At 49.7% G+C, this 15,459-nt stretch overlaps 1 long non-coding RNA gene across 1 annotated transcript; it reads left to right on the top strand.

The window, feature by feature from the left end:
• Positions 1 to 5,246: 5,246 nt before the first annotated feature.
• LOC141994597 (uncharacterized) lies at positions 5,247 to 14,494 on the top strand. Its single transcript, XR_012641181.1, has 3 exons — positions 5,247 to 5,297; positions 5,529 to 5,643; positions 14,226 to 14,494. It is a non-coding gene; the product is annotated as an uncharacterized LOC141994597 (long non-coding RNA).
• The last annotated feature ends 965 nt before the right edge of the window (positions 14,495 to 15,459 follow it).

The raw sequence follows: 15,459 nt of genomic DNA, 5'->3' as shown, positions 1-15,459 counted from the left end.
AAGAGCGGGATGGGTACAGACATCATTGAACCAGGGCCCTCGCAAAGGTATTTTCCGTAATGATTTTTCTGAGCAGGCTTTTCCCCCTTCTGTCAACATTTTAATCCCATCAATGTCCAGGCAACTTCTGGCAAGGATGGGTCTGGTTTGGCTTCCATGGGGAATCCCCAAGATACATTGGCAGGTCTCAGGTTGTGTGTTTTATTTTTTTGTTATGATCTGCATGAGAATCTCGGAAACAAGGGCTCAGAGGAGCAGCCTAACCTTGATCAGACTTCCTTCCTTCCCGCTTTGGAAAGAACTAAAGCCCTGAAATATATCAGTAAGTGCAGCCTTGGCTTCTCTGTCCGACTCCTACCCTTCTCATTCCTTTGTCTCGACTACAAAATTAAGTCGAATTTATAGAAGTCGGTTTTGTAGAAAGCGTTTTTATACAGTCGATTGTGTGTATCCCCACACAAATGCTCTAAGTGCATGTAGTCGGCGGAGTGTGTCCACAGTACTGAGACAACCGTCGACTTCTGGAGTGTTGCACTGTGGGTAGCTATCCCTCAGTTCCCGCAGTCTCTGCCGCCCATTTGAATTCTGGGTAGAAATCCCAGTGCCTGATGGGGCTAAAACATTGTCGTGGGTGGTTCTGGGTACGTATCATCAGGCCCCCTTCCCTCCCTCCCTCCGTGAAAGCAAGGGCAGACAATCGTTTTGCACCTTTTTTCTTGAGTTACCTGTGCAGACGCCATACCACGGCAAGCATGGAGCCCGCTCAGCTCACCGTCACCGTACATCTCCTGGGTGCTGGCAGACGCGGTCCTGCATTGCTACACAGCAGCAGTTTATCGCCTTTTGGCAGCAGACAGTGCAGCATGACTGGTAGCCGTCATCGACGTAGTCCTGGGTGCTCTTTTAACCGACCTCGATGAGGTCGGGGCGCCTGGGCAAACATGGGAGTGACTCAGCCAGGTCATTTCCCTTTTAAGTTTCGTCTCATGGCGATTCAGTCCTACCGGCAGTGCACTGTCTTGTAATCAGCAGCCAGCAGAAGACAATGGCCAGGAGTCACACTGCACCATCTTCTGCCGAGCACCCAGGAGATGACGATGGCAAGCGGTCGTACTGCACAGTCTGCTGCCAGCAAGATGTATAAAGATAGATGAAGTGGATCAAAACAAGAAATAGACCAGATTTGTGTTGTATTCATTTTCTCCTCCCTCCCTCCGTGAAATCAATGGCCTGCTAAACCCAGTTTTGAGTTCTATCCTTGAGGGGGCCATTCAGTTTCTCGCAAAACCCCACCCCTTTTGTTGATTTTAATTCCCTGTAAGCCAACCCTATAAGCCATGTTGTCAGTCGCCCCTCCCTCCGCCAGAGCAACAGCAAACAATTGTTTTGCGCCCTTTCCCCTGGATTGCCCGAGCAGGAGCAGACGCCATAGCACAGCAAGCATGGAGCCCGTTCAGCTCACCACAGCAGTGGTGCTCACCACGCTGCCAGGCTTTGTCATGCAATGATACCGGATTACTTGCTACTAGCATGGCGTGGTAAAGTGTCCTACCATGGAGGACGGAATAAGACTGCTCTCCCCAGAAACCTTCTGCAAAGCCTTTTAGAGTACCTCCAGGAGAGCTTCATGGAGATGTCCCTGGAAGATTTCCACTCCATCCCCAGACACGTTAACAGACTTTTCCAGTAGCAGTACTGGCCACGAATGCATTCCAAGTCCTCAGGGCTACTTAATCATTAAAAAGCGCTTGCTTTTATAACGATTATATTTAAAAAGGTACACTCACCAGAGGTCCCTTCTCCAGCTTCATTGGGGGTGATTCATTTCAGTCAGGGTGATAAGATCCTGGCTGTCGGGGAAACCGGTGTGCTGCGTGCTCTCCCCAAGCTCGTCGTCGTCCTCATCTTCCCCATCTGCAAAATCCTCAGCCATGGCGGAGAGTACCCCATCATCAGAGTCCATGGACAGGGGTGTGGTACTGGTGGTGGCCCCCCCCTAGAATTGCATGCAGCTCAGCATAGAAGCAGCATGATGGGGATCTGTCCCGGAGTGTCCGTTTGATTCTTTGATTTTCAGGTACACTTGTCTGAGCTCCTTAAGTTTCACGTGGCACTGTGTTGCATCCCTGATGTAGCCTCTGTCCCTCATGGCCTCTGAGATTTTTTGAAATGTTTTGGCATTTCGTCTTTTGGAAGTAGTCCTGATAGCACGGATTCCTCTCCCCATACAGCGATCAGATCCAGTACCTCCCGTTCAGTCCATGCTGGAGCTCTTTTTCGATTCTGGGACTGCATAGTTACCTGTGCTGATGAGCTCTCCATGGTCACCTGTGCTGATGAGCCCACCTGGCCAAACAGGAAATGAGATTCAAAAGTTCCCAGGGCTTTTCCTGTACACCTGGCCAGTGCATCCGAGTTCAGAGTGCTGTCCAGAACAGTCACAATGGTGCACTGTGGGATAGCTCCCGGAGGCCAATACCTTCGAATTGCATCCACACTAACCCTAATTCGAAATGGCAATGTCGATTTCAGCACTAATCCCCTCGTTGGGGAGGAGTACAGAAATCGGTTTTAAAAGCCCTTTATGTCGAAAAAATGGCTTCGTTGTGTGGACAGATGCAGGGTTAATTCGGATTTAATGCTGCTAAATCCGACACAAACTCGTAGTGTAGACCAGGCCTAATAGAAATAGACACGACTGAAGTATGGTGCTTGCTTCATTGTTTTGATACTCACTCTCCTCTCTCTTTACCTCTCCCTAAAGTATGTCCATCCGATCCCATTCATTTGCAAATCTGGGTCAGAGCTGAATTTTTCTGTCTGGCATGAGCTTTCTTACAGGCTAAAAATCTAGCATGGGATTTTCTAAATCTGTGTCATTTCAGAACGCAGGCCTCAAAAGTCAATGGGACGTGTGCACCTGAATGACAGAAGTGATTCTGAAAGTCCCCACCGTAAGCAGGTCACTACAAATGGAATCTGTACATCTAAAGTGCAGGCCGTTAGAGGAGAAGGAAAATTTTTTTCAGGAAAAGCCCAGGTTAGATTTCAGACGGGAGATTGATGTGATTGTAATGGCTGTTGCTTAGACCCTACTCATGCTGTGGTAGCCGTGTTGGTCCTAGGCTATTCGAGAGACCAGGTGCGTGAGGTGTTCTTTTATTGGGCCAACTTCTGCTGGGGAGAGAGACGCTTTCGAGCTACACGGAGCTCACGCTGGCTTAGAGAAGAGCTCTGTGTAGCTCGAAAGCGTCTCTCACCAACAGAAGTTGGTCCAATGAAAGAGATTCCCTCACCCGCCTTGTCCTACCAGAGCACGGCGTCTCTGACTGCCTGGCACTGGAGAGGGTCATTAAGAAATGTTCTGGCCAGTATTTCTTCTGTAGACGACCCAGCTGCATTTTGTTTGCAGAGGACTGTGAATGTGCTTTGAGGTCATGCCAGTAGTGTCTGGCTAATCTGCAGTGAGGCTATTTCCCCTTCTTGCACTGAATACCTGCTCGGTCAGAAAAGGAACCGAGTCTCAACGATCTGGACCTGGCCCAGCCAGAATGGAGTGCCGTTGCTCCCTGTCAGCTGGGGTCAGGGCCCTCTTCCAGAGGTCTGGGGGGTTCGGCTTGGGGAGCAAAGGGTCCCTGGGGCTTTGCTCCTGCAGAGCTCTTACACTACACAGTAATCTCCGTGCAAAGGAGCCCAAGACATGCGTGGTTCAGACAGACTTTAAAACCGATGGTGTCTCATTTGTTGATTCCGCGTGCTGATAGCCTGGGATACCGAATACAGATACGATGGCTGCTCAGAAGCAGATGTTTTTTCAGTTTCTCCTTGCATGTTCGCAGGGAGCCGGTTGGGGAAGTCACCCTTAAATGTGGATTGTGCTTCCATCCGTAGACGAGGTTTCCAGCCATCAGAGGAGTGAGGTTTTAGAACAGCCCCCCAAGAGGAGGAATGAGGGGGCAAACAACCGAACTTGTTTCAGAATGGAGCACGGTACATTTAAGAATGAGATTCTCTGACAGGGCTGCCAGCCAGGGATAGCAGGGGACTAGACGTGATGACCCCAGAGATCCCTTCCAAACCTAGTTCATCAAGGTGAACGCTTACGTCCACATAAAGCACGTTCTGTTCAAGAGCCTCGCCTCCAGCTCTCCCAGTACATGGTGACCTCTCAGGTGGGAGGCCAGGCTGGGGATGGTGAATTATCTCTATTAACGGCTCTGTGATGGGTGCCCACCCCACATGAGGCTGGAGGGGTTGGAGTGGCTTGGCAGGCCAATAACCTGCCCAGGTGGCACCTGAAGAAAGAGACAGGACCAGGACACTAATTGGAAACAGGCACAGCTGGGCAGAACAGGAGGGGCCTGTAGAAAACCCAGGAGCCGTGAGCAGCAAGGGGGGCTCCCTGGGAGGAGGGGGCTCCCTGGGAGCCAGCCCAGAAAGGGGGAAAGCTTGATAAGTAGGAAGAAGCCCAGGGAAACAGCAGCGAGGAGTAGGACCGTACAGACCTTGGTTGCTTGTTATAGGGTCCCTGGATTGGAACTGAGTGTAGAGGGCAGGCCCGGGCTCCCCTACCAGCCATTAGGAAGTGGCACAGGAGATGCCGGCCGGACTGTGGGTCTGGAAGACTTTGATTTCCCCAGAAGGGGAGGACCTTAATGAGCTGGCTGGAGGGCCAAGCCACGAACAGGAAGCTGCAGCTCCGGGAGTGAGAAGGGCCACAGGGTGGCAGAGACGGCGGGTAGAGAGACTGCCAGAGGAGGGAAGCCGAGCCGCCAGGAGGAGGCGCCACATGCTGGGAGTGGACCTGCGACAGACCCCTTGCTCTGGTGGCCCCTCCGTCAGAAAGCCAGCGTATTAGTCTGTTTCGATGTAATCTCTTGCCTGCGGTTTTGTGTTGGCAATGTTCCTTTGCAAACCCTGGTAGTGAGGGTGCTTCACAGCAGCAGGTATACAGTGTAAGTTCAGAAGTAAGTTCACTGTTCATTTTATCCTATGAGTCCTTTGAGTGGGCAGTTGGGGGTGGGAGTTTTGCAGTGGGTTGGGGGTTTAAATGACTGTAAAAAGGACTTAGTATAACACTGGTGCAAAGGGGCCTTGCAAATTATTAACCTCTCTTTTCCTGGTGCTAGCAGCCGAGCGGTGTACAGGTTGAAATAGCCCGCTATGCCAGGTGCTCAGTTTGTTGATCAAAGTTCACATCTGATCTTGTTGTTTCAGGCTGTCTTGGTCACTGACATTTCTGTTGTCTTCTAAGTTTTTCCGGAGTGAACACCTTGCCAAACGTAGCCAGCTTTTTGGTGAGTAAAGTTAATTATAAACCAGGAAGGGGAGAGATTAGCCAAAGCATTTGTGATGGATCTTAAGACCATGAAACCTGTTGGGTTTGTGGTGGAAATAGATCAGAGGCCATCTCTCTGTTGGCCACCGGCCTGTCACCTGGACACTGGTTTTAGACACCTCAGATTGAAATGACTAACATGGGTTGTCTGCATTCATTTCAGCCTCACTTCTGATTTTCATTTGAACAGTAAGAAAATACATAAGAACAGCCCTACTGCGTAAGACCAATGGTCCATCTAGCCCAGTGTCCTGTCTTCCGACAGTGGCCGATGCCAGGTGCCCCAGAGGGAATGAACAGAACAGGTAATCGTCCAGCGATCCATTCCCAGCCGCCCATTCCCAGCCTCTGGAAAACAGAGGCTAGGGACACCATCCCTGCCCATCCTGGCTAATAGCCATTGATGGACCTATCCTCCATGAATTTATCTAGTTCTTTTTTTGAACCCTGTTATAGTCTTGGCCTTTACAACATCCTCTGGCAAGGAGTTCCGCAGGTTGGCTGTGCGTTGTGTGAAAAAATACTTCCTTCGGTTTGCTTTAAACCTGCTGCCTGTTAATTTTATTTGGCGACCCCTAGTTCTTGTGTTATGAGAAGGAGGAAATAACACTTCCTTGTTTACTTTCTCCTCACTACTCCTGATTTTATAGACCTCTATCATATCCCCCTTTAGTCGTCTCTTTTCCAAGCTGAAAAGTCTGTCTTATTAATCTCTCCTCATATGGAAGCTGTTCCATATCACTAATCATTTTTGTTGCCCTTTTCTGAACCTTTTCCAATTCCAATATATCTTTTTTGAGATGGGGCGACCACATCTGCACACAGTATTCAAGATGTGGGCGTACCATGGATTTATAGAGAGGCAAATATGATATTTTCTCTTATCTATCCCTTTCTTAATGATTCCCAACATTCTGTTCGCTTTTTTTCCTGTTGCTGCACATGGAGTGGATGGTTTCAGAGAACTATCCACATTTGAGTTCCTTCAGAACTCTTGGGTGAATACCATCTGGTCCTGGTGACTTATTACTGTTGAATTTATCAATTTGTTCCAAAACCACCTCTATCGACACCTCAGTCTGGGACAGTTCCTCAGATTTGTCACCTAAGAAGAATGGCTTAGGTTTGAGAACCTCCCTCATATCCTCAGCTGTGAAGACCAATGCAAAAAATTCATTTAGTTTCTCTACAATGGCCTTATCTTCTTTGAGTGCTCCTTTAGCATCTTAATTGTCCAGTGGCCCCAGTAATTGTTTAGCAGGTTTCCTGCTTCTGATGTACTTAAAAATTTTTTTGCTATTACTTTTTGAATCTTTGGCTAGCTGTTCTTCAAATTCTTTTTTTTGGCCTTCCTAATTCTATTTTTACATTTCATTTGCCAGAGTTTATTCTCCCTCCTATTTTCCTCACTAGGATTTAACTTTTTAAAGGCTGCCTTTTTGCCTCACTGCTTCTTTTACTTTGTTGTTTAGCCACGGTGGCACTTCTTTGGTTCTCTTACTATGTTTTTTAAGAGCCCTAGGATACAGATTGCTAGGTGTAGGAGATTGAATATGGCTATAGAGTGTATTTAATGGTTTTTAGATGCTAGGCACCCTCGGCTCCCCTGAGGTCAAGAGACAACCATGCAGTGGACTTTGAGTGTTTAGCTCCTCTCTGTCCACCAGAGTGCAGAACTGGAGCGTGCACCAGCATGAACTGCCTGTCAGGGAGAGCTGTGTGAGTGCAGGAGAGGCTAGCAAGGGGTCTGCTGTGGTGATCACTGATTGGGGAAGGGCAGGAAGGCCAACCCCATGAGTTCAGAAACAGGAGGACAGAGCAAAATACCCACATGGGATTATTTCCAGCACACTTTCAGTGTCTGCGCGCTCATCCCACACACGCATTATGGCAACTCTGCTAGGAGAACTGAGTCCTGAAAAGAGCTGGGGCTAGATTCCAGGGGGGTCTGGCTGCTGATGTGCTCCCTGGCACCAGTTGGAAATACTGCTTCGAAGTTGGCTTTGCTGTCTCTCCTCTTGCCAGCAACTGACAAGCCCAGGAGACACCCCCCTCCGAGGGGCAACCTTGCCTTTCTTCACCCCTGGGGTGTGTCAATGCCTAGGCACTCAGCAAAACAAGGAGACGTCATCATTCAAGTGGAAACTGCACCAACAACTCTATAAAATGGTAGTTTCTGTGCCCTTAAAAAGAACAGGAGGACCTGTGGCACCTTAGAGACTAACAAATTTATTTGAGCATGCTCGGGGTCGCATAACAAGTACTCCTGTTCTTTTTGCGGATACAGACTAACACGGCTGCTACTCTGAAACCTGTGCCCTTAGTGTCACTTACTGGGTCCTCTCCCACACAGCGCTGCCCCAGGTCAACATCTGCCCACAGGACCGGAGGTGTGTAAAGTAATACTTTGTGGCTTCCCCTGGAAGGAAAGGACAGTGACCCGGGGACAGCAGAGCCATTCTCAGCTATTGTGTCAGGGTGTTTGCTGCCCTCCACCTGCGTGATCCCAGATGCGGAAATTGATTTTCAAGACAGTTAAAATGTGGATAAGCCTTGCTCACAGTGTGAGAACACATGTTTCCAAGCAGTGAAATGTGCAAACTGAGAGCAGAGTGGGCACCCCCGCATCGCCTCCCGCTTGGGGAATTGAAATCAGAAGCATTTTTTTCTCCCCAGAGTATTGATCCATGGGGTCATTGCAACAGCTGGGCATCACTGGTGCTCCAGCGTCTCCTGTCTCTTAACACTTTCCTCTGTGCCACAGCAATCCCCAGATGGCCACTCGGACCAGCCTTAAGGTTGCTTTGTGCTACTGGAGTGGTGCAAAACAGCTGCATCTGGCCCCAGGATCTGACCGGTTACCATTGACTTACTCAGGCATGTGCTATTGCTCATGAGCTAGTGACTCAAAGCACTTACACAAGCTATTCCAGCTGTTAGCCAGGTTTGTTTCCTCAGTAATGAGGACCATGGCCACCTATGGAGAGCAACGCTAAGAAAGAAAGAATTTGATTGTATGAAGCTTTGCATAATTATACCACTAACTCTGTCAGATGTGTCAGGCAGCTGTAGAGAGAAGTGGAATACGCTGCCTGGTCTTTCCCAGAGAGAAGCCCCCCACTGACTTCACTCCCCCGCCTTGTGTGTATGCACAATGATACAATTGTGATATCTTATGACACCATCATAAGTTAAATGATCACACGCTGTTTTCCCCCAGGACTCTGTGACAGGGTGATCGTCTGTCCCCGCCCTCCCGTGCCCCAGGAGCTGCTCAGACCACTTCCTTTCCATGTTCGTTCTGTCTGTCTGTTCCAGCCCCTTCCACCAACACATGAACCATGTGACATCCCAGTTTGTAATCCCTGTCTTTCTGTTCTCTGCCAGGGTCTAGGACAAGCGCTCACTCCTGCCCCTCCCTGTAACCCTTCCTTCCTTCCTGGCTTTTATCAGGGTTAATGGAGGGCTAATTAGTTCCTCACCTCCCCAGCCTCTCCTCCTGATTAGCCAATTGCTCAATCAATCGACACTTGGGAAACTAACGGAGGCTACAGTGCCGAGGTGCTGACCCAGCTGACAGGCGGTGCACAGGAGGGGCCAGCTGTAGGGATGAGTTGAGGCTGTCCAGAGGAGACTGTCGTCTGCAGGGTCCTGCCTTGTTAGGTTGGAAGGCGTGTGGTGAATGAGGCAGGGACGTGCAGGGTGAGCCAGGCTGGCAGCTGCCATTTTTTACGTTGTGCATCTGAAAGTCCCGCTGGTCACCGCTGCAAGTCGGACAATGTGTTCTGTGCTGGGCGTGACTCAGCGCTGTGAACTGGGGGAGGGGTTTTTCCTACAGCCACTGAGTGGCAGTCACATAGGGTGTTAGGGAGCTGGCCCATTGCTCTGCACAGTGCGAGCAGTGCCCCCCACTCCCTGAACATCTCCTGCAGGGCTTCGCTCACCTGGGGGACTTTCCTGCCTCTGGCTCCTTGACTGGGATATTCTCAGTAACATGGGGGGAGTCATCTGCTAGCGGGCGGGATGGGTCCTTCAGTGCCCAGCCGTTCAGTCTTCGGCTTTGTGAACCCTCGCGGTGAAGCTGCTGGTTGGGATTGTTATGCTGTAGTCTCCTGACAGTCTGTATAAGGCTCCTGAAGTGTGCTTGATGGCTGAGGCCTACGACACGACTGTAATGCAAGTAATAACACAGTCAAACCAAGAGTAAAGCCCCTTTCCACTGAGCTGTTTATTTTTATAATGTATTGGTGCTCTTCCGGTGGCGTCCAGACTCGTTACATCTCAAACCAGCGTTCAGTAATTAACAAGATTGAACAGTGAAAGTGAGCAAAGAGGCAGGCTTTAGATCAGGCACAGGTAGGATTGATGATATTTAAAAACCGGACACTCCAGCAGGAGTGCCAGAACCTCCCCTGCCCCGACTCTTCCTCCAAGGCTCCACCCCCATTCACTCCTCTTCCCCTGAGGCTCCACCCCCATCCAGTCCACTTTCCCCCTCCCGCATTGCTCGCTGCTTTTCCCCTTCCACCCCCCTCGCTCGGGTCGGGGGGGGGTAGCCTGTGGAGCCGGGCTAGGAGTTGCAGCAGCCCGACGCAGGTAGGAGGTGGCTCCGTCTGAGTAGGGGCTGCTGGGGCGATGACCCAGCGCCTCCTTGCCTCCGCCACCTGCAGTAATCGGACTTCTGGCGTCCGGTCAGTAGAGCTGACGGGATACTTTCATGTCCCCTTTTTGACTGGACTTCTTGGTCCGAAACCAGGCACCTGGCCACCCTAGGCACTGGTTTGGCTGGCAAGATTACCCACGTTCTGCCTGGTATGCTGTGATCGATGGGGCATTCGCCCTCTCATGGTCTGGTCACGCACGTCCCTCCCCCCCCCCCCCAAAGAACAGCCCATCTCTGGTCTTCACAGGTGCGAAACATCCCGGTGTCGCTGGAGTCGTTCTGTCCCTTGCACTTTCCAACGAGCTGCCTCGCTCAGGGTGATGTTTGCCAACACCGTTTGCTGGCAGCTCGTCTGGAGAGGCCTGCTCAGGCATGCCTAGAAATCGTGGTAAAGGAGTAGGTGATTCAGGGCAGATCTACGCTTGAAACGCTGCAGTGAAGACACTACTATGTCGACAGAGTGTCTCCCATCGGCGTAGTTAATCCACTGCCACGAGAGGTGGCTGCTGTGTTGACGGGCGGGTTTCTGAAGCTTGGTCTGTACCGGGGGTTAGATCAGTAGAACTGTCACTCAAGGGGGTGGATTTTTCACACCCCTGAGTGACTTAGTTATACCCATGTAAGTTTATAGAGTCGACTTGGCCTCTGTGACAGCACATGCATGACAATTGTGGTAGATTTGGGAGGCAGAAACACATTGCCCTCCTATCCCCACCCAAGGGTGCCGACTGAAGACACCCAAGGACAGCAGTGACTTGTTTGGTAGCCTCCAGTCTAGGATCTGGTTCCTGTGAAGCCTCCTGGATTGGCAGATTTGCCAACCGCAAGTGGTGTTTTAGCGCCCAAAGCCCCCCCCCGCCCCCTTCGTTTTGTGGGTTTTGTGCTCTTATGTGTTTGGGCTTTAAAAATGGAGGAGCGTTTCTCCAGACTCAGGTCATTCTTACACAAACTGCCCCACGTAACCCTGGGGGGAACCTGCCCTTAGCACTGGTCCAGCCCTCACTGAGCGAGGCCCACCAGTTATAACAAATACGTTGCACTTTTAGAGCATCTTTCTCTGAGGATCTGGCTGTGCCTGCCAAGCCTGGTGCTACAAGGTAGGCACGTAGTGTTGTATCATCCCCATTTTAACTGACTTGCCTAAGCACACACAAGTTAGTGGCAGAACCTAGCATCCAATCCTGACTCCTGGTCCTATGCTCTGACCCGCTGGACTGTGCTTGGCTGTCAGCTGTCCTTCCACAAGTCAGATCCCCTTCCCCGACAGCTAGAGCAAGCCACTGTGATATCTGTCTCAGCAGGAGCCTGTTGTTATCCTGGCTGTCTTCGCTCCCTCTTCTGTTCTTCGCCCCTCGCTTCTGGGTTACTCCAACACAATTTGCCCTCCCCGGTCAGAAACGCCTGAGCTGGCCAGAGCACAGGGAGCAGCCGTGTCTCTCTCTCTTGCTCATGCGGCACAGCCCTTGCATGTAGGATAAGCGCCTCCTTCTGACAGGCATGGGGCCCATGGTGGGGCTTTCGGCAGGTTTTTGACACCTGACTGGAGCCCTAAGCCAGGCACTGGTGACTGCTGAGCCCTGGTGTCGCCCCAGGAAGCTAGAACAATGGCTATCCTTGTGTTGTGGCTGTAGTAAGTGGAAGCGAGTGCTAATCCCAGCTCCAGCACTGACTCACTGTGTGGCCTGGGGGACCCCTCTACACGGTGTGGATAACGGGACTTGCCTCGCATGCCAGGCTGCTGGGCGGGAGTCGGTCTGTCTGCCCAGAGCAGCGGAGTGTTGTGAATATTAGTTATTTAGGCCATTTAGAAACTTGATTTGAGCCCTTCTGGGTCAGTTGTGCCATTGGACTGTGTTCGTCGGGGGAAATGATTGGAGCTGGCCTATTGCTTATAAATCTACTGAAAATACTGGGCCCGTTCCACAGAGAGTGAGTGTAGCAGATTTAAAAAATTTATTTGAGCATAAGCTTTCGTGAGCTACAGCTCCCTTCATTGGATGCATCCGATGAAGTGAGCTGTAGCTCATGAAAGCTTATGCTCAAATAAATTGGTTAGTCTCCAAGGTGCCACAAGTACTCCTTTTCTTTTTGCGAATACAGACTAACATGGCCGCTACTCTGAAACCTGTAGCAGATTTGTATTGTACAGCTGGCTCCCTGAGTGCCACAGCCTTGAGGATGGCATGGGGGATAAAGACCTCTGGAATCGGGGCCAAATTTACACAAACTCCTTCTCCTGCTGTGAACGATGTTCTGGGGACTATTTTACCCTTTGACTGGCTGATCAACTCCTCTCCAGCTAAGATCTGAAAGGTGTTGGTAGGAGAGCAGTGAGAAGGACTTTGATTTCTAATGCTGCCAATCTGGCAGGAGCCATAAGCACTACACATTGGCTGTAAGGTTTGGGGTGGGGGGACTCCTTTCTTTGGTTGAACTCGGACCTTCCCAGAGGGAAGCATTACAGGGGAAGGGCAGTTTCTGCTTTGCAGCAGCCCGTGGCTGATCTGTCTGTCAGAGGGACAGCAGCAGCCCCTATTGTGAGGTAGACAACATATGATTCTGAAACATGTTTTCGCTTGTGCCCAGCTGGACTCATTCATGATGCAGAAACTCATCTGCATAAATACATCCTAGGCGGGTCAGCACTATTAATGTGTATCAGACCTTTATTATTCCAGCAGTGCCCTGCAGAGCTGACATAGAAATAGTGTCCTTCATCATTTGTTTCAGATGGCCCCGAACTAGTAGCCCGCGACTGCTATTCACCCGGGCAGAGGCAGGCCACATTTTGGTCCTATATTGCCATTTCTGAAAGGCTGAGTTGTTCAATATGGTAGCTAAGCTGAGTCAATGAGAATGAAGCTGGGGGAAAAAATTCATTGCTACTCAAGGCTGTTGATTAAAAAGAAGAGTTTAGTCAAGTCCACAACACTCAGCTGATGTTGGCCTTTAACAAGGACGGCGCACCAAATTCTGATCTCTTGGCTAAGCGGGACAGTTTTTAAAAGTTGCTTTAATGTAAATGCGGCAGAGAGTCCTGTGGTACCTTAGAGACTAACAGACGGATTGGAGCATGAGCTTTAGTGGGCGAACACCCACTTTGTCGGATGCGTGGAGTGGAAATTCCCAGAGGCAGGTATCAATATGCAAGCAAGAATCAGGCTAGGGATAAGGAGGTTAGTTTGATCAGGGAGGATGAGGCCCTCTTCTAGCAGCTGAGGTGTGAACACCGAGGGAGGAGAAACGGCTTTTGTCGTTGGCGAGCCAGTCACAGTCTGTTTAATCCTGAGCGGATGGGGTCAAATTTGCAAATGAACTGAAGCTCAGCAGTTTCTCTTTGAAGTCTGGCCCTGACGTGTTTTGGCTGCAGGATGGCCACCTTGAAATCTGCTCGTGTGTCCAGCGAAGCTGAAGTGTTCTCCTACAGGTTTTTGTATATAGCCGTTCCTAATATCTGATTTGTGTCCATTTATCCTATTCCCTATGTAAAAGGATAACACGCAATCCCCCCAAAACAGAGAGAGAAAGCCGGCTGCTTGTTAAAACAGACAGGTACAGCTCCTCCCACCTTACTCTAGGCTGGCTGGCTGTCAATTGACTCTGCTAGGCCCAGACCACACTTCTCTGCAGAGGCCCTAGCCTGCAAGCAGGACCAGAACACCTCTCCCCCAACATTTAAAGTGGTAGCTTACAATCTTAATACAGTTTTCAGTACACCCCAGAATTGGCCTTCAACCCCTGTGCTGGCCAAGAGGGGCCTTCAAGTGTTGAAAGATGCTAAAGCTGACTAGGCCCGGCCTCTCCCACTGGGGCGAATGTCTGAGCGCGGCGTAAGGCAGCTGATGGGCTGAAGGTTGCTGAAGAGCTTTGGTTAGTTGGTTTAAAAACCTCCGTTTCCAGGGTGACCCAAACTGTTCCAGTGACGGACCCTGCAACCACCCTGACCCAGAGGTGCGGCCGCATCCCCGCACAGGGTTAACACGTTCTCTCTCTCTCTCTCAGTGCAGGCAGCTGTAATATCCTGCCCCAAACATTGTTTCACCTTTTTCCTTCCTTGGCTGTAATCTGCTGGTGATTTCCTGCCTTCAGTGGGGTGGGTGCAGCCATGCTTTATTTTTACTACCCATTGTGTCATGCCGTTTTCGTTCCCATGCGGCATAACAAATAAGATCTTGTATGAAATCAAATGATTCCTCTGCCCTCTCAGCTTGTCCTATTCCACAGAGCTCTGCTTCCCTGGAGCCAGCGGGCCGGTCACTGAATTACCATCATTCGGCGCCCCCAGTAGGAGTGCCATGGAACAACCGCCTCGTTTGTCACCCATCGCTCACCCTCTAATGGCTGATTGGAGCTGCTGAGGTTCCCAGGGGATTGAGATGAAAGGATAGGTCGGCACCTCTGGCCTCTCTCCCCCTTCGTGTACCATGGCATCCTTATGGGTGAGACTGAAGTTCTTTTGTTTCTTCTCTGCTGGTGCTCCGGGTGCCTGGATTGTCTGATGATTTGTATATGGTGCTGGGCATGTGTTTGCTTCTTTGCTTCCCTTTGTGGCTTATCTGGCATGTTGCCTTTGCAGCTTAGCTGGGTGTTAAGGGACCCAGACGCTTTAGGCCATTGCCTGCCAAAATGAATTGTTGCTTTTCTTTTATTATTATTAATAATAATAAATAATTAGTGCACATCTTTGTCCAGCTATGTTGTAGAATAATTGACTCTGTTGGCTGATAACCAGGGATCCTAGTTTTCTGTGGAAACCCCCCCCCACCAAATTCTCTGATTTAAAAAAAAAAAACACAAAAATTCATGATTAAAATGAAACACTGAATTTTAGTTTCCCTAGCCACAACATATATAGGTATCAGTTGATCACAATGTTTTTATCGATATATTTACAATTTTTAAGCAAGTTCAAAGCCTACCAGTACCATCCATTATACTAAAATATAGTTAATAGAATGATCCAGTCATGGTCCATTGTTTCTCTGCTGTTGTCGATGGCTCTGCTGTATCCGCCTCTTTTTTTAGTTTCTCTATAGTTCGTTTGTTTAGCGCTTTCCCTGTGTTCTGCAGTTGTTTGCCTTCGAACGTCATCTACAGCCTTGCTGCATACAGAACAGCACCTTACCATCGACGTGAAATTTGTCCTTGTCAAATTCAGTGACACGGACTTTAGGGGGGATTTTTAAAGTTTTCGGCATCTTTTCATAACTTTAATTACTTGTGTTTGGAGACTGAGGTGAAATTTGAGATGCATTAAAACACGAACCCCTATTCACCACTGAGTTACCTCTGTACACTGGAAGCAGTTTAATTAGCTATGTAAATTTACAGTGCATTGAAAACCCAGCCACAAGAGGGGCAGGTTGCACACATTGAGTAAATGGCACTGGTGCTTTCCATAAAATTTGTTTTTATTTTTTCACAAAATGTAAAAACTAAAGATTCTCTGTCAAAATGC

The sequence above is a fragment of the Natator depressus genome, chromosome 10 (assembly GCF_965152275.1).
Source record: "Natator depressus isolate rNatDep1 chromosome 10, rNatDep2.hap1, whole genome shotgun sequence".
NCBI lineage: Eukaryota > Metazoa > Chordata > Testudines > Cheloniidae > Natator > Natator depressus.
This window is presented reverse-complemented; position numbering and strand designations above follow the sequence as displayed.